Source organism: Dendrobates tinctorius, unplaced genomic scaffold (assembly GCF_039654945.1).
Source record: "Dendrobates tinctorius isolate UK_male_01 unplaced genomic scaffold, ASM3965494v1 ptg000312l, whole genome shotgun sequence".
NCBI lineage: Eukaryota > Metazoa > Chordata > Amphibia > Anura > Dendrobatidae > Dendrobates > Dendrobates tinctorius.
The window spans coordinates 1,197,691-1,216,242 of NW_027361979.1; the positions used below are offsets into that span (position 1 = coordinate 1,197,691).

The 18,552-nt window shown below is 44.8% G+C and overlaps 1 protein-coding gene across 2 annotated transcripts in view; it reads right to left on the reverse strand.

The window, feature by feature from the left end:
- LOC141073688 (contactin-associated protein-like 5) overlaps positions 1-18,552 on the reverse strand; it is a 960,637-nt gene that overhangs the window by 671,017 nt on the left and 271,068 nt on the right. The gene's annotated exons all lie outside the window — the stretch shown is intronic.

Here is an 18,552-nt window from a genome sequence, read left to right on the forward strand (position 1 = left end):
AATCTCACTTGCAACATCTACAGACAGTTCTCCAGAGACTCAGGGAGATCCAATTGTTCGCTAAATTGGAAAAATGTTAGTTTTTTTGTACAGGAACTGTCTTTTTTGGGGTTGATTGTGCCCTGTGAGGGGTTTCGTATGGATCCTAAGAAGGTGCTGGCGATCGCTGACTGGGTTCAGCCTCGAGATCTCAAGAGGCTCCAGCGCTTCTTAAGATTTGCGAACTATTATCAGAGATTCATTAAAGGTTTCTCACAAGTGGTTAAACCACTCACGGATCTTACCCAGAACGGCGCTGATATAAAAAATTGGTCTGTACTGGCTAAGGAGTCCTTCTTAGCTATTAAGAAATGTTTCATGTCCGCCCCGGTGTTGATCCAACCAGACCCGTCCAAACCATTCATTGTGGAGGTCGATGCTTCTGAAGTAGGGGTGGGGGCAGTGCTGTCCCAGGGTCCGGCCACCCTTACCAATCTCAGACCCTGTGCCTTCTTCTCCAAGAAGTTCTCTTCAGCCGAGAGAAACTATGATGTAGGCAATAGAGAACTTCTTGCGGTCAAGTTGGCGTTTGAGGAATGGAGGCACTTTTTGGAAGGGGCGGCTCACCCTATCACGGTTGTCACGGATCACAAAAATTTGGCATACCTTGAATCTGCTAAGAGGCTTACTCCTAGACAAGCCCGTTGGTCACTTTTTTTTTCACGATTTCAGTTTTCCATTACTTTTCGACTGGGGTCCAAAAATGTTAAAGCGGATGCCCTGTCCAGAAGTTTTGACTCGGTGTCTCCCCCCGAGCAGCCATCCTCCATTCTTCCCCCAGGGGTGGTAGTGGCGGGGGTCTCATCTGAGTTGGAACAAGAAATTCTAAGGGCTCAGGCCCTAGCTCCGGCAACCAGGCCAGGGGATAAATTGTTTGTTCCAGATTTATTGTGGACTAGACTTCTGCAGGAGTTTCATAAGTCTAGGCTGAGTGCTCATCCAGGTATCATGGCCACTAGAGAGGCAGTAGCCAGAGGTTTTTGGTGGCCTTCACTAAGGTCCGATGTCAAGAAATTTATTTCTGCTTGTGGTGTGTGTGCCTGTTCCAAAAGCTTGCATAACCGGCCGGCTGGGGAACTCATACCTTTACCGGTTCCTGATAGGCCATGGACTCATCTTTCCATGGATTTTATTTCCGGCCTTCCACCTTCCAGGAGCAATACTGTGATCTGGGTGGTGGTGGATAGGTCTTCTAAACAGGCCCATTTCATTTCCTTGGCAGCATTTCCCTCAGCAGAAACATTGTCAAGGTTGTTTGTGCAGCATGTGGTCCAATTGCATGGGGTACCCCTGAATGTGGTGTCTGACAGAGGTGTGAAGTTTGTGGCCAAATTTTGGAGGGCGTTCTGTATGAAATTGGGCATCTCACTCTCCTTCTCGTCGGCATATCACCCAGAGAGTAATGGTCAAACAGAATGCACCAATCAATCCCTGGAACAAATTCTCAGGTGTCCGACCTCCGCCAGACTAGAGGATTGGTGTGATGCGTTACCGTTGGCGGAATTCGCTTTTAATAACCGGGTGAGTCAGTCCACCAACATGTCCCCATTCCTGATTAACTATGGGTTTAATCTGCATTTTGGGGAGTTTTCACGGGTGGATTCTGGTTGTCCAGGGGTAGAGGGGTCCGTTCAATGGTTAAAAAACCTCTGGGCTGAAGTCCAGCGTAATATCTCTCGGGCGCAGGGGAGGTACAAATATTTTGCTGACAAAAAGAGAGCCTCGGGAGACATGTTTCAGGTGGGAGAGAAGGTTTGGCTTTCCACACGTAACATCAACTTAAAGGTACCATCAGTTAAGTTGGGACAAAAGTTCCTTGGTCCTTACGAGATTATGGAGATAGCCAACCCAGTGGCATATTGGTTGCATCTCCCCGCCTCCTTAAAAATATCCAATGTGTTCCATAAATCTCTGTTGAAATCCGTAGGGTCTGTCAAAGAGGACTCCGAGCCTGTTGTTCCTCCAGTGCTGGTGGAGGGTCAATTGGAGTATGAGGTCGGACATATTGTGGACTCTCGGCGGGTGCGCCGCTCTTTGCAGTACCTGGTCCACTGGAAGGGATATGGACCAGAGGAGCGCTCATGGATCCCTGCTCGCTCTGTACATGCAGATCGCCTGGTTCAGGCTTTCCATGCCAAGTACCCGGGGAAGCCTGGGGGGTCCAGAGGCCCCCCCCGTTGAGAGGGGGGTACTGTCATGATCCCAGTGCAGGTTTTTGAGCACGTCAGGGGTTGATGTCTGGAGCTCAGTGCAGGTTTTGACCTGCAACCTGGGGTTAATGACTGTGGCCTCTCTTTGGTTCTGGGAGAGCTTCTTAAACCCCTGGGAAGCTCCCATCCCCGTCAGTTATACTTTTGCCTTTGGTCGAGTGTGGTAACCTCTGTGTGCCTGTGCCTGTTCGTTGTTATAGCTTGTTTATATGGTTCTGACCCGGTTCTGTTCCCCGTTGTGAGTTTGCCTGTTGATTCTGTACTGCGCTACCCTCTCTGTTATGAATGGGTCACAGTGGATAAAAAAGCAAACAAGCTAAGCCACAGAAAACAGAGTGGTTGGTAACTATGCAGAGTGCAGATCCCTGATCTTACCACACAACTAGCAGTAGCCGTGGAGCGTGCCTACGGTGAACCTAGACGCCTCGTCATGGCCGGAGGACTACATAAGCCTAAAGCAAGAAAAGGGAAAACTAACTGCCCCAGAGCAGACCCCAAAGGAATAGATAGCCCCCACACATTTATTGACGGTGAAACAAGATGAAGGCACAAACACAGGCAGGAAAATAGGCTGAGCAAATGATGGGGCCCAAACTAACTAGACAGGAAAGGAAAGGGAAGACACTATCTGCAACCTGCAAAAAAACCCTACAAAATAATGTCCAACACTTCTGATAGCAAAATTAACCCTGAAGTCACTAGACTTTTCCCACTATATCAGCACTCCGAAATATTCTGAGACTGAGCAAAAAGAGACCGAACTAGTAAGGGACAAAAAGCCAATTGGCAACATACTGATAAATAAGAGTGGAAATTCAGCTCAGCCCCCAGCCGGGGCTGGCAGACCACACAAAAAACTGAATAGACCAACAAAATCAAGTGTGAACATTAGCAGAAAAACTTAGCTTTAGATGACTGGAGCAGAGCTGAAAACCAAGAGCTGACAAGACAGAAGGAATCACCAGCAACTGAATAGGGCGTCGGCTGTCTTAAATCCAATCTGAGAATCCGGAGATCCAATCGTCATCCTCATTCTCAGGTGGCAGATCTCCACCGATCAAACCAGCCGCACCGCCTCCCGTCACCAACAGAGGGAGTCCAGAAGGGGAACTCACAACTGGTGAGAATGAACTCACAACAGTACTCCCCCTTGAGGAGGGGTTACCGAACCCTCATCCACGCCACCAGGCCGATCAGGATGAGCCCGGTGAAAAGCATGAACCAATCTATTGGCATGAATATCGGAGGCAGAGACCCAAGAATTATTCTCCTGACCATAACCCTTCCATTTGACCAAATACTGGAGTCTCCGTCTAACCAAACGAGAATCCAATATTTTCTCTACCTCATATTCCACATTACCTTCGACCAACACAGGGTCAGGAGGTGCTGCCATAGGAACCACTGGCTCAACAAACCTCTTCAACAGAGATTTGTGAAATACGTTATGGATCTTGAACGTAACTGGAAGAGCGAAACGAAACAGGATTAAGAATTTCCAAAATCTTATAAGGACCAATAAATCTTGGCTTAAATTTAGGAGATGCAACCTTCATAGGAATATACTTAGACGACAACCAAACCATATCACCCACTTTAAACCGGGGACCAATGGTCCTATGCTGGTTGGAAAATCGCTGGGCCTTTTCCTGAGAAAATGACAACTTATCAACCACTTGGTCCCATATCTGCTGCATTCTCTTAACCACAGTGTCCACACCAGGGCAGGACGGAGATTTCACTTGCCCTGAAGAGAACCGAGGATGAAACTCAAAATTACAGAAAAAGGGTGACATCAAAGTGGCAGAACTAGCTCTATTGTTCAGCGCGAATTCGGCCAAGGGCAAAAATGAGACCAAATCATCCTGATCAGCAGATATAAAACATCTCAAATAAGACTCCAAGGTCTGGTTTGTTCTCTCAGTCTGTCCATTGGTCTGGGGATGAAACGCGGAGGAGAAGGATCACTGAATTCCCAGATTGGAACAAAAGGCTTTCCAGAATCTGGAAACAAACTGGACTCCTCTGTCGGACACAATGTTCTCAGGAATCGCATGTAACCGAACCACCTGTTGTAAAAACAAGGGCACCAACTCAGCAGAAGATGGCAACTTTGGGAGTGGTACAAGATAGACCATCTTCGAAAATCTATCACAAATCACCCAGATAACAGTCATTTTCTGAGAGACAGGAAGATCAGAAATAAAATCCATTGAGATATGGGTCCATGGCCTCTTGGGCACCGGCAAGGGCATCAGCAACCCACTAGAACGAGAACAGGGTTTAGACCGAGAACAAGTCCCACAGGACTGTACAAAATTCCTGACGTCACGAGATAAGGCAGGCCACCAAAAGTACCAACTCACCAAATCTCTGGTACCAAAAATACCTGGATGACCAGTCAATGCGGAGCAATGAATTTCAGACATCACTCTCTTTCTCCACTGGTCAGGAACATACAATTTTCCTATAGGTTTATCCTCCTGAAATTCCTCCACGGCGCGTATCAAATCGGGCGAAATGGCAGAAAGAACTACCCCCTCACCTAGGATGGTAGTAGGCTCGGTCACACTAAGAGAATCGGCAAACAAACTCCTTAACATTCTTAGTGCCCGGAAGAAAAAAGACCACAAAATTAAAACGCGTGAAAAACAAGGCCCATCTAGCCTGTCTAGGATTCAAGCATTTGGCCGACTCCAGATAAATCAAATTCTTGTGATCGGTGAGGACCACAACTTGATGTCTAGCTCCCTCCAACCAATGTCTCCACTCCTCAAATGCCCACTTCATGGCCAATAATTCCCGATTCCCCACGTCATAGTTGCATTCAGATGGGGAGAACTTTCGAGAAAAGAAGGCACAGGGATTCATCTTAGAAGTCACAGGGTCTTTTTGGGACAAAACAGCTCCTGCACCAATCTCAGAAGCATCTACCTCCACCTGAAATGGAAGTGAGACATCAGGTTGCCGTAAAACTGGAGCTGAAGTAAATCTCTGCTTAAGCTCCTGAAATGCTGAGATAGCCTCAGGAGACCAATTCAGCATATTAGCGCCCTTCTTGGTCAGATCAGTCAATGGTTTGACAATACCAGAATAATTACCTATAAATTTACGATAGAAATTAGCAAAACCCAAAAATTTCTGGAGGGCCTTCAAAGAAGTAGGCTGAACCCAATCATATATGGCCTGTACCTTGGCCGGGTCCATTTCAATAGTCGATTGAGATAAGATAAATCCCAAAAATGAAATCCTCTGTACACCAAAGAGGCATTTCGATCCCTTAACAAACAGGGAATTCTCTCTCAAAATCCGGAACACAGTCCGGACGTGTTCCACATGAGAATCCCAATCACTAGAAAAGATCAAAATATCATCCAGATAGATGATCAAAAACTTATCCACAAAGTCACGGAAAACATCATTCATAAAGTACTGGAAGACAGAAGGGGCATACGTGAGCCCAAAAGGCATCACCATGTACTCAAAATGTCCCTCCCGAGTACTAAACGCCGTCTTCCATTCATCCCCGTGCTTGATGCGAATAAGATTATATGCCCCCCTGAAGTCAAGCTTAGTAAACCAGCAGGCACTCTTAACTCTGGAGAATAAATCAGACATCAGAGGTAACGGGTACTGATATGTAACCGTCATCTTGTTAAGGGAATGATAATCAATACACGGTCTTAATGAACCATCTTTCTTGGCCACAAAAAAAACCCCAGCACCTAAAGGTGACGAGGATGGTCTAATATGACCCTTCTCCAATGACTCCTTAATATAGGATCGCATAGCATCATGTTCGGGTACTGATAAGTTGAAAAGCCGACCCTTGGGAAATTTACACCCAGGCATCAACTCAATTGCACAGTCATAACTCCTATGAGGAGGCAAAGACGCAGACTTGCTCTCACTAAATACATCAGAAAAATCGGCTAGATAATCAGGAATATCATGAGACTGAGGAGAGGTGGAGAAAACAGGAGCATCCCTAAGAACACACTGACAACCCCAACTCACCACAGACCCAGATTTCCAATCCAAAACTGGATTATGAGTTTGCAACCAAGGAAAACCCAGAACAATAGTATCATGCAAATTATGCCGCACCAAAAATGTACAATTTTCTTGGTGGTCTGGGGCAACCCGCATCGTCACCTGGGTCCAAAACTAAGGTTTATTCTCTGCCAAAGGAGTAGCATCAATACCTCTCAAAGGAATAGGCGTCCGCAGAGGCATCATGGAAAAACCACAACGTTTAGCAAAGTCCAAATCCATCAGATTCATCGCTGCTCCTGAATCCACAAAAGCCTTCGTGGAAAATGTGGATAAGGAGAAGATCAGTGTAATTGCCAAAAGAAGCTTAGGTTGTATACTGCCCACAGCAAATGTGTGTGCAAAACGTTTCTCTCGTTTTGGTCTGACAGAAATAATATGAGAGAGGTCTCCACAGAAAAAACACAGCTTATTACGCCTTGTAAACTCCTGACGTTGTGCCCTAGACAAAACTCTATCACATTGCATAGGTTCAGATATTTGTCCAAAAGGTGGCAACTCCTCTCGTGTAGTTTTGCGTTCACGTAAACGCCGATCAATTTGAATGGCTATTGACATAGAATTGTCAAGACCAGAGGGAACAGGAAATCCCACCATAGTATCTTTTATGGTTTCTGACAAACCCTTCCGAAAGAGATCTGCCAAGGCACCATCATTCCAGGTAGTAAGGACCGCCCACTTTTGGAATTTTTGACAGTATTAGGCTGGTTTCACATTAGCGCATTTTATGCGCGCGCACGGCCGGGGGTAGCTCCGCCCCCGAGCCGGCTCTCTGCCCGGCGTGCCCGCCCCTTCCTTGTAGCGCCGCCTCCTAGCGCACAGCGGCGCCTGCGATCGGCGCACCCTATCTTTAGCATAGGGTGCGCCGATCGTGCGCAGGTCGTGCGCTAGTTGCGCTTTGACCTGCGCTGCGCACTTTTGACGGTGCGCCGTGCGTGCCAAAATCGAACTTTTCGGATTTTGGCGCGCACGGCGCACCGTCATAAGTGCGCAGCACAGGTCAAAGCGCAACTAGCGCACGACCTGCGCACGATCGGCGCACCCTATGCTAAAGATAGGGTGCGCCGATCGCAGGCGCCGCCGTCCGCTAGGAGGCGGCGCTACAGGCAAGGGGCGGGCACGCCGGGCAGAGAGCCGGATCGGGGGCGGAGCTACCCCCGGCCGTGCGTGCGCATAAAATGCGCTAATGTGAAACCAGCCTAACTCTGCAGAATCCTGACCCTGGTTCAATGCCAATAGGGCTTTCTCAGCTTGATCAATAGCATTAGGTTCATCATACAACCACCCCAAGGCTTGAAAAAATGCATCCACATTAGTCAGAATAGGATCTTCAGGTGTCAAAGAAAACGCCCAATCCTGGGGATCGCCGCGCAGCAAAGACAATTTTAACCTGCTGCGCAGAGCTCCCCGATGAATTAGGCTTCAAGGCAAGAAATAATTTACAATTATTCTTAAATTTCAAAAATTTAGACCGATCCCCAAAAAACACATCAGGAGTAGGGATCGTTGGTTCAGCAGCATGTGAATGAGCGAGATAGGCGGAAATTCCCCGCACTTCAGCAGTGAGGTGCTCCACACGATCAGTCAATTGCTTAATCTCCATTTTAAAAAAAAAAAATCCTCCTACGGCCCCAGAGAAAAAGAGGAAAAAATATACATATAAATAAAAAAATCCGACATTTTTTCTTTTTTTTTTTTTCTTTTTTACAACTCTCTCCTGCTTTTGAGTACCCTAGAATTTGCGGTATGGCTGGTGATTCTGTTATGAATGGGTCACCGTGGAGAAAAAAGCAAACAAGCTAAGCCACAGAAAACAGAGTGGTTGGAAACTATGCAGATTGCAGATCCCTGATCTTACCACACAGCTAGCAGTAGCCATGGAGCGCGCCTACCATGAACATAGACGCCTTGTCACGGCCGGAGGACTACATAAGCCTAAGCAAGAAAAGGGAAAACTAACTGCCCCAGAGCAGACCCCAAAGGAATATATAGCCCCCACACATGTATTGACGGTGAAGCAAGATGAAGGCACAAACACAGGCAGGAAAATAGGCTGAGCAAATGATGGGGCCCAAACTAACTAGACAGGAAAGGAAAGGGAAGACACTATCTGCAACCTACAAAAAACCCTACAAAATAATGTCCAACACTTCTGATAGCAAAATTAACCCTGAAGTCACTAGACTTCTCCCACTATATCAGCACTCTGAAATATTCTGAGACAGAGCAAAAAGAGACCGAACTAGTAAGGGACAAAAAGCCAATTGGCAAAATACTGATAAATAAGAGTGGAAATTCAGCTCAGCCCCCAGCCGGGGCTGGCAGACCACACGAAAAACTGAATAGACCAACAAAATCAAGTGTGAACATTAGCAGAAAAACTTAGCTTTAGATGACTGGAACAGAGCTGAAAACCAAGAGCTGACAAGCCAGAAGGAATCACCAGCAACTGAATAGTGTGTCGGCTGTCTTAAAACCAATCTGAGAATCCGGAGATTCAATCGTCATCCTCATTCTCAGGTGACAGATCTCCACCGATCAAACCAGCCGCACCACCTCCCGTCACCACCAGAGGGAGTCCAGAAGGGGAACTCACAACTGGTGAGAATGAACTCACAACACCTCTCTGTGTATGACTCATTGCCTGTGATCTGACTACTCTCTGCTCGGCCCTCTTATACCTTGCAGCTATCTCTGTGTATGACTCATTGGCTATGTGCTCCTGACTATCCTCCCTGTCTAAGCCCCTTGGTAACTTTGTCTCGCAGTTACCCTGCTACGCGTTCTCTTGCAGCTCCTAGGTCTCTGGAGTTTAGGCCACGCCCCAAGCAGTCATGTGCTTAAGGTCCTGCTGTTCTGAAGTACGCACCTACTTGGCTGCTGCCCGCTCCATAGGTATCTTTGAGCACAGTTCGCTTTACTAAGGACACGCGCACTGACTCATTGAGCATGTTCAGTGCGGTGTTCCTGACAATACTTATTTGCATCAACTTTGGTCTCAGTGTCATATTATCCCATGTAATCAGATTCTGTAGTACCCATATAATTGTTTCAACAGCTGACCTCCAAGGAACTGGTAGCTGGAATGACCTGGAAGGAGAGTGCAGCTGATGCAGGCAGGCACTGGCAGAAGAGGACTGGTATGGCTGATAAAAGTTGGCACAGCAAATGCTGGCAGAACCGGCTGATGTACAGACTGGCATGGCAGGTGCTGGCAGGTTTGGCTGATAGACAGAATGGCATGACTGGTACAGGGGGTCTGGCTGATATTCAAATTGGCAGAGCTGGTGCAGGCAGGTCTGGCTGTAATACAGACTGACAAGGCAAGGAGGTTTAGGGACAGACAGACACTAGCGGGAACTAGTGGACTGGGACCTGAGAACTAGCAAGCATGTTTGGGAACAGACTAGCAATGTTGCACAGGCACCTTCCATCAGGTGGAGATGCCTTAAATAATAAGTTTCTGCCAGCCATTGCCTTTAAGAGGTTGGGACCATGCATGCATCCTAAGCTTCCTAAGTTCTCAGGGATGTGCAAGCCATGCACAGACCCCGGGCAGCAGCAGCAGGAGAGGGAGGAGGAAGTGTGAGGCTGAGGTGATGAGTGAGTCGGTGTCCCTGCCAGGGGAGAGGGGCACTGTATGTAAGAAATGACTAGATATATGCAGCACACAAAATTATGCTTGAACAATACCCTATACGCATTGTCACCGCTAACCAATGTCACCTACAAAATGAATAGGAGATGTCCTTGAGATTACATTTAGCTAGGCACAAATCAGGAATGTAATAAAACAATGAAATGCCCAAGGGACTATTTATACTTTAGGTGGCAACCTGCCAGAGCTATATTTTACAAGCAAGTGTCTCCAGATGTTTCTTTTATGAGAAATAGCTACAGGACACTATCATTGAATATTCATTCTTATTCTCAAACCTTATCCTTCTCTCTACATTTTGACTTAGGCTTCAAGAAGGGAAGAAATACACAATAATTCACACACATACCGTGCTCCAACACAGACACAAAGATGGTAAAAATGTAAAAATTTTCCCCAAGACATTCCAATAATTCCTGCAGTTCACATGGGAGCTGCCATTTTAACTAAATGTACCAGAAGGTTTTGGTGTAGATAAGTCAGATGATGGATCTATCTCACTGATACATAAATAACATGTTGTGATCCTGTACTATTAATTATGTCGCATCAGAGGGATAAAGCTGTGGGCGATGCACGCTCCTGTTACACATCCGTGTTTAATGTGTAAAAGAAGCATTGCTAAAGAATTCCATCAGCCGAGTGTGGGTAATTTATACTGATACAGAAAAGCTTAGGTTATACTTTGCAATTCTTTTTGCTATAGAAATACACGGAACTATTAAAGTTCACTTACTTTAAAAACAGAACTCCAAAACATCAAGATAGAAATATATATCATTTAAATAAAAGACATTGAAAAACTGGAGCAAGTTCAGAGAAAATCTACCTCGATAGTGAGCGAACTGCAAAGTATGTTCCACGAGGAACGATTAAAGGATCTGGGACTGTTTATCTTGCAAGAAAGAAGGCTAAGAGGAGACTTAATTACTGTCTACAAATATCTGGGATGCCACAGTACAGAGGGATCCTCATTATTCTCATTTGCACATGGAAACACGAGAAGCAATGCAATGAAACTGAAAGGGAGAAGATACAGATTAGATATTAGAAAAAACTCTTTTGACAGTGAGGGTGATCAAAGAGTGGAACAAGATGCCACAAGAGGTGGCAAGTTCTCCTTTAATATGCAAAAAAAACCCTGTTTGGGAGAGAAGAACAGAATCGCGGCGCCCTAAGTCCGTAAGCACAATATTGTAGTCTTTATAGGGTGCACAATTTTATGCACTCACGTGATAGAAGACTAATATGGCTTTAGATTGTGTATCCTCAAAAATCCTTCCTTCTGGGATACTTCTCAATAGAGAGGGCTTGCAGCTTTCCTCAGGTGGATCCAAGTGAAAAGCCATATTCAGGCTCACACAGGATGAGTAAGTCAAGAAAGGCACACCCAGCCCATGAATGGCAGCGCTTCCCAGGACTCACATCCAAAGATGATATTTCATTTTTTTTTTATTTAATAGGTTAAAAAAGAGGAGATACAGCGTGTTTCAGATACAGTGTATATCCTTCATCAGGTATCATAAAAACATAGTACAAATCCTAATAGTATAAAATATGAAATATCATCTTTGGATGTGAGTCCTGGGAAGCGCTGCCATTCATGGGCTGGAAGTTCAATGGAAGTCTTCAAATGGAGGCTGCACAGATATCTATCTGAGATGGTTTAGTGAAACCTGCATTGAGCAGGACGTTAAACACGATGACCCCTGAGGTCCCATCCAATTCTAACATTCTATGATTCTATAATATAATAACAAATCCTAGTTTCTTGGACAGGAAACCCTGTAGTTGTCTGATACCTCGTGCTAGGAGTCTTATAAGCTTTAATGCAGAAAATATTCTGTCACCTAAAGATTCCTCTCTTTATAACTGTCTATCAGCTCTCATTGGTGATCAGAGGATTAAAAGACACCCCTGTTGCGTTTGGTGCAGGTCGCTGCACCGTCAAAAGCACGCATGTGGTGGCAAAAGCATACCTGTGCACGGCCTGCGTACCCAATGCTAAAGATAGAGTACGCAGGTCGCATGCAGCGTCATGCCCCCATAGGCGGAGCTGACTGGAGGAGGCGCGGCATGGGGCAGACCTTCACGGCGACCGTCCGCTGCACCTCCAAACGCTAGTGTGAAACTAGCCTAACAAATGTAAAAAAAAAACACTGAATAAAAAAAAACTTTCCTATTCTGTTTGGACAGCACTTTGATCAGTCATTGGCTGCAGCAGTCACTTGCTAATCCAAACTAAAAGAAAGTAGAGAAAATGATGGTAAGTCTAGGACATTTTGGAAAAAGAGTAGCAAGAGGAGCAGTTAGTTTAGTATTGTTCATTTTCTGATTTTAACCCCTAAACACAGTTTGACGTATATTTTCATTGAAATCATGTCACTTTCTGCTCTATGATGGATAAGTAAATCATGCTGAATGAATGGTACATCTTTTGTACCAGTGCATCCAATTACAGGAACTTGACTGATATACTCAGTAACAGCAGCACATGAAGAATTTGACAAAGGAGAAAGTCCCTCTGTCAGCACATCAGCACCTCTGCAGTGTGATTGGACATGCCAATGAGTTGCTATTACAACCGGAGGCCTGACAAAAGCTTCCGAGTCTGCCAAACCGCACAGTCTCGTTCAGTGTACCCCAACTCCAGTCTTCAAAAGAGCCTCCAACTGATCAGGTTTTCAGGATCTCTTTTGTTTTGCACAGGTCACAACTGGCAAAATCAACAGACAGCCCTGGCACACCAGTCTGACCAAAGAAATGAGGTGGGCTTCCAGGGCTGCTGAGCGGAGATGGAAAAAATCCCACTCCAATGAGGACTTCATCACAGTCAAACAGTCCCTCACTACTTTCAAGGCCACACTCGCTGCAGCAAACAACCCTACTTCTCATCTCTCATATCCTCCCTGTCTCACAATCCTAAACAGTTATTCAACACCTTCTATTCTCTCTCCACCCCCCAGCACCTCCTCCCTCTCCACTCATCTCAGCTGAAGACTTTGCCTCATTTTTCAAGGAAAAGAGTGATAACATCAGAGACAGTTTTGGTCAACAACCCCCAGTGCCCTTCCTCCTACCTGCCTTGCCCTCCTCCCCCAAAACCAACTTCTCCACCACTACAGAAGATCGACTCTCCACTCTACTCTCAAGATCACATCTCACTACCTGTGCACTTGACCCGATCCCATCCCACTTCATCCCAAACCTCACCACAGTCTTCATCCCAACCCTAACCCATCTCTTCAACCTATCACTAACAACTGGTGTTTTCCCCTCAAGCTTTAAACATGCCTCAATCACACCTATCCTCAAAAAGCCCTCTCTTGACCCATCCTCTGTATCTAGCTATCACCCTATATCACTTCTCCCCTATGCCTCAAAACTACTGGAATAACATGTCCATCTTGAACTATCCTCTCACCTCTCTTCTTGCTCCCTCCTTGACCACTTGCAATCCGGCTTCCGGCCACACCACTCCACTGAAACTGCCCTAACTAAGGTCACCAATGACCTACTAGCCGCCAAGGCCAAGCGACACTACTCTGTCCTCCTCCTTCTGGACCTGTCCTCTGCCTTTGACACAGTGGACCATTCCCTATTACTACTGGCCCTCTCATCTCTTGGTATCACAGACTTGGCCCTATCTTGGATTGCGTCATACCTAGCAGACCGGACATTCAGCATCTCCCATTCGCTCACCACCTCCTCACCACGCCCCCAATCCGTCGGAGTCCCGCAAGGTTCAGTCCTAGGGCCCCTGCTCTTCTCCGTTTACACCTTCGGCCTGGGACAGCTCATAGAGTCTCATGGCTTTCAGTATCATCTCTATGCTGATGACACACAAATCTACATCTCTGGACCAGATATCACCTCCCTACTAAACAGAATCCCTCAATGTCTGTCTACTATTTCATCCTTCTTCTCCGCTAGATTTCTAAATCTTAATATGGACAAAACAGAATTAATCATCTTTGCCCATCTCACATGACCCCCCCAACAAACCTATCCATTAAAGTAAATGGCTGCCCACTCTCTCCTGTCCCACAAGCTCGCTGCCTCGGAGTTATCCTTGACACTGATCTCTCTTTCAAACCATATATCCAAGCCCTTTCCGCTTCCTGCCAACTTCAACTCAAAAATATTTCACAGATCCGTACATTCCTCAACCAAGAATCTGCAAAAACCCTAGTCCATGCCCTCATCATCTCTCGCCTTGACTCCTGCAACCTCCAGCTCTGTGGCCTCCCCTCTAACACTCTCGTGCCCCTCCAATCTATTCTTATCTCTGCTGCCCGACTAATCCACCTGTCCCCCCGCTATTCCCTGGCCTCTCCCCTCTGTCAATCCCTGCACTGGCTCCCCATTACCCAAAGACACCAGTTCAAAACCCTAACCATGACATACAAAACCATCCACAACCTGAGTCCTCCGTACATCTGTGACCTAGTCTCCCGGTACTTACCTGCACAAAACCTCCAATCCTCACAAGATCTCCTTCTGTACTCCCCTCTTATCTCCTCTTCCCACAATCGCATACAAGATTTCTCCCACACATCCCCTCTACACTGGAACTCTCTACCACAACATATCAGACTCTCGTCTACCATGGAAACCTTCAAAAAGAACTCTTCCGACAAGCCTACAACTTGCAGTAACCACCGATCCACCAAACCGCTGCACGACCAGCTCTACCCTCGCCTACTGTATCCTCACCCATCCCGTTGTAAATTGTGAGCCCTCGCGGGCAGGGTCCTCTCTCATCCTGTACCAGTCGTGACTTGTATTGTTTAAGATTACTGTACTTGTATGTATTATGTATACCCCTCCTCACATGTGAAGCGCCATGGAATAAATGGCGCTATAAAAATAAATAATAATAATAATAACTCCATCACCCTGTGCAGTGCTAAGCAAATCCTGAAAGCGGGATCTGTTGGAGGCTGTAAAGATTGAAGTTGGGGAATGCTAGTCTTGTAGATCCAGCTGTAGGATGGCCTACCTGCCAGTCAAGCACTGACAGTATAAAGTAATAAATAGCACTACTTGGCTAACGCTCTGTACTACTAATGAGATCATAAGATCACAAGTTTAAGTCTCCTTGAGGCACTAATAATTATAAGTATAGTCAAAACACCTCCTCAAATCAGATTAAATCTATCCGGAAAATATATGCATAGCATAAAACATAGTATATTTGATATTGCTGCTTCTGTAATGACAGGTACAATCCCACGATGAGCTTATTATTTGCACTCTAAAGAAAATTGGAGTAAACAAGGACCACTGACAGACGGGAATAATGAAATCATTATTTTATTGTAAATAATAAAAATACAGAAAAAAAAAACTGTAAAGAGGTCGCAAAAAAGAGGAAAACATGATATATTAACTGGAGGAGTGCAACCACATAATAAATTATTAAACCAATGCACATGGGTTTGTATATGGACCAGATCCCTTATAGAATGGATCCCATATAGAAACCTATTGTGTCAATTAGGTCGCTTGAGTTTTTTCATTGCATTTGTTTATTCCTTTTTCAGTTAAATACGGTGCTATCACACTTTTGATGCTGAGATGTTTTCTCTTGTTGGCATATCATGTTTTAAATAAAGTTGGTTTGTTTTTGATTTTTCCTGGTATTTGGCATTGACAATACATTATTGATACAGTCATTGTGGATTACATGTGTATTTGAATTGCTATAGCCGCAGAGACGCACTGAAAATGTGCGTTTTTTTACCTGTAGATTTTCGCCATCTCATACAAGTCAATGGGAAAAATCTGCACATGAAACTCAGAGTACCATCAAAAGAAATTGACATGTTGCAGATTTGAAATGTGCACCGCAAGACCATCTAAGGTGAGTAAAAATGCAGAATAGGCATCTGATTTCTATAAATCCCATTCACTTTGCTGGAACTGTAGGACGCTGATGATTCCATTTAGTAGGGGCTGAGCTGAACATCTCAGCATTGGCCCATACACAGTGTTCACAGCCGTTCTGCTCGTTATACAGTTAGCTGCATCAGGAGCTCATAACAGAAGATTTAATCTGGGTGTCAGCAAGCCTTTAAAGGGAGTCTGTCATTAGGATTGTCACACCTAAGTGGTCTACTTGGGCATGCAGGTAATAGAAAGCTGAATAAAATAATACCTTTATATCTGTGATCCGATGTCTTATCCAAGAGAAATATGTGTTTTTCTTACATGTAAATGAGCTGCTAAGATCCAAAAAATCACACACAGATCTGCTTGAGAATCTGTCTGCAGGGCTTAGTTTAAATAAAAGGGGGCGTTATCAGCGTGAGACATGTAATAACTGACAGCCTTCTTTCATAATTACTCAGAGCTCTGCACCGAGAACAGAGTTAACACAATACAGCAGAAGTGAAATTTGGCCCATTACAAACAAATTTCCATCTAAAATTGTCTTCTGATAGTACTGTCAGCTTTGTTGCAGAGCTGTGCCTGACTTTAACCAACAAAGTACAGCGGAGTAGAACCTTGTCTCATTACAAACACAGCAATATATGCAGTTGTCCTCTCACAGTGCTTCATCTTTCATCTCACAGTCAGCCATTGTGGAAGAACTGCAGTACAGTAGAGCTGACAACTATGTGAGAAAGCAGCTCCAAATTTCTTTGTAATGACATAAAGTTAGTTGTCTATTTCCAAATCTTCTGCTGTACTGTGTTAGTTTTGATCTAACTGCAGAGGTGTGTGTGATTAAAAGAGCAAAGTGCCAGTCATTTCTTGGCTTACACTGGGAACACCCCCTCTTATTTAATATAAGCTCTGAAGGCTGATTCCCAGGGAGATCTCTGTCCTGCCAATAGATCTTAACAGCTCATTTACATACAGTATAAGAAAAACATGGATTTCCCTGGAATAGAATATTGCATCACAGATATCAAGGTATCATTTTATTCAGCTTTCTCCATCTGTAGATAAAGTATGTCATTGCTCAATATGATGCAATGCAGTGTCGTTGTGCATTGTCAGGCTATATCCATATTTGTCCCCTCTCCTCCTGTATTTACTTTTTACCTTTATCCCTTTCAGTGGGAAAACATTAGGAAATAAACATTTATATGCAGGACATGATTGAAGCTTTTTACATATGGGAGGCTTTCCCAACCCAAATATTCCAGTCCCTATTTCCTCATGGAATAGATACTAATCCGAGTGGATCCTCACTAGTCTGGATCCTGATTTTCTTAGCATGGCTTCCTCTTCTTGTGTATGAATGCGACACTTTGGCTGCACTATGGAGAAATAAATATATGCCAGCTGCAAAGTACTGTGTTAGTTGTTCTTTATGGCACTTGCGTTTTAAAAGGGGGATTCCAGAGTGGGGGTCATCCCTTTAATATTAAGTGTTCATAAGCAGCTTCCTACAGAAAGGAGGGAGAAGAGTGTTAAATTCTGATGCCTCCTTTACTAAAATAATTAAAACACAGGATTTTATGTAATTCAACATCCACAAAAAAACTGCACTGACTAATGACGGACAGTAAGAACAAATTCAGCTTGATGTAAATGAGCTGAAGAATCTTCTATAACAAGAAGAGTTATGAATTTTGATTCATGTAGAATTTTAATCATAAAACTATTATATGTAGAAAATGACTTTGAAATGTTATCTGTCTCCAAAGGCTAAAACAATTGTATTGACCTTGCTTGAAATTAAGCTCTGGATAAAAGCTTTTAATTTGTTATTCACTGCTAGTAAAAGAGCCTGTACTATGATGAACCTTGTAACATTGTGCGGGAATTGCACAGCTTCAATTTAAATACCAGAATAAAGCAGAGAAATAATATGCAAAAGAGCAAATCATTCATTTACATTAGCCAATCAGTAGCATTAAATGGCCATTATGGGAAGTCAATATGGACAATTTTGGCACTATCAGGCACTGGACATATAACTTGATCATTGACCTCGGGATTATTCTAGGTGGTAAATGGTTTTATTACTGGGAAGATCTGTGCTTGGAATGGACAGTTATCCTCAAGTCTGTCATAAAGCTTTTTCTAAACACCATACACAAGAAGAGCGAAATCTTCAGGAGGATGTTGATGTGCAAGTGTGAGCAGGTAGGAAGATGCAGTAACGGGTCGGAGGCAGAGCAAGAGTTAACGGGGGGGGATAAATTTAAAAGGTATACTCCCCGCAGGGAGAAAACAGATAAAACAGTATAAAGGAACACAGGGGACATAACTCAGGGGAAGCATAGAGTAGGAAGCTCAAGGATAGCAAATTTATCAGTCTGACGACTTCAGAATGTGGTTAGTTCAGGATGTGGACGTAGGTGCCAAACCAGTGGCGCATAAGGGGTCCAGTATGGTTCTGGAAAAGATGACGTCCTGGATCCTGGTAGCGGCGGTGATTCCTCATGGTCCGGTGTAGTCCTGGAAAAGATTACGTCTTGGCTCCTGGAGGTGATGGTGATTCCTTGTGGTCCGGTCGGTGATCGGTGTGTAAGGAAACGATGAGCCGGACAGAGCACAGTCTTTCCCCCTGTCAGCGTACAGGGACAACGAGCAACTCGATTCAGGTACAAAGGGAAACCCCTCACAGCTTGT